Here is a 523-nt window from a genome sequence, read left to right on the forward strand (position 1 = left end):
ATCCCCCAGCATGCTCTCCTCACGCGCGCCCTTTACCCTCCAATGGTCTTGAAACCCGCCTCTTTCTACTTTTCCCTGGGGCGAACTACATTTCCCGTGATGCATTGGGGCGAAGCACGTTCTCTCCTTCTCCGCGCCGGGGGCTGCCGGGAGTTGTAGTTCCCTTTGACTCCATTGGCCGCTTCCTAGAGCGAGAGGCGGTCACCTCCAGGACTACATTTCCCAGTAGGCCTTTCCCACTGGGGCTCCTCCCATCCTCTGCCTGGCGCTGCTTCATGCTCCTCGGTAAGGGCTCCAGCCTTTGAGAGGGGCTTTCTCTGGGGCAGAAGGACATGGGGGCCCCGAGAGGAAGGGGGAGAAGATGGGAGCCCTGCAGAGGGAGCAGGATGCCAGGAGGACTACAGCCCCCATCATCCCCAGCAGCAGGCAGGGGATGGATTGGAGGAGCCCTACTACCTCAGGCATGGTTTGGACTGGAGAGACCACTCTCCTCAAGGAATGTCTGTGTATTCTCTCTCTCTCT

General features: G+C 59.7%; 1 protein-coding gene across 1 annotated transcript in view; it reads left to right on the forward strand.

Moving 5' to 3' along the window:
• The first annotated feature begins 272 nt into the window (after positions 1 to 272).
• Positions 273 to 523, forward strand: part of LOC149305309 (uncharacterized) — a 13,422-nt gene continuing 13,171 nt past the window's right edge. Inside the window, exon 1 of the mRNA XM_089477994.1 lies at positions 273 to 285. The gene's annotated coding sequence lies outside the window, so the exon portion shown is untranslated. The remainder of the gene's footprint in view (positions 286 to 523) is intronic.

This window comes from Sceloporus occidentalis, unplaced genomic scaffold, assembly GCF_023333645.1.
Source record: "Sceloporus occidentalis isolate IW3139 unplaced genomic scaffold, rSceOcc1.0.p SCAF_12, whole genome shotgun sequence".
Lineage (NCBI taxonomy): Eukaryota > Metazoa > Chordata > Lepidosauria > Squamata > Phrynosomatidae > Sceloporus > Sceloporus occidentalis.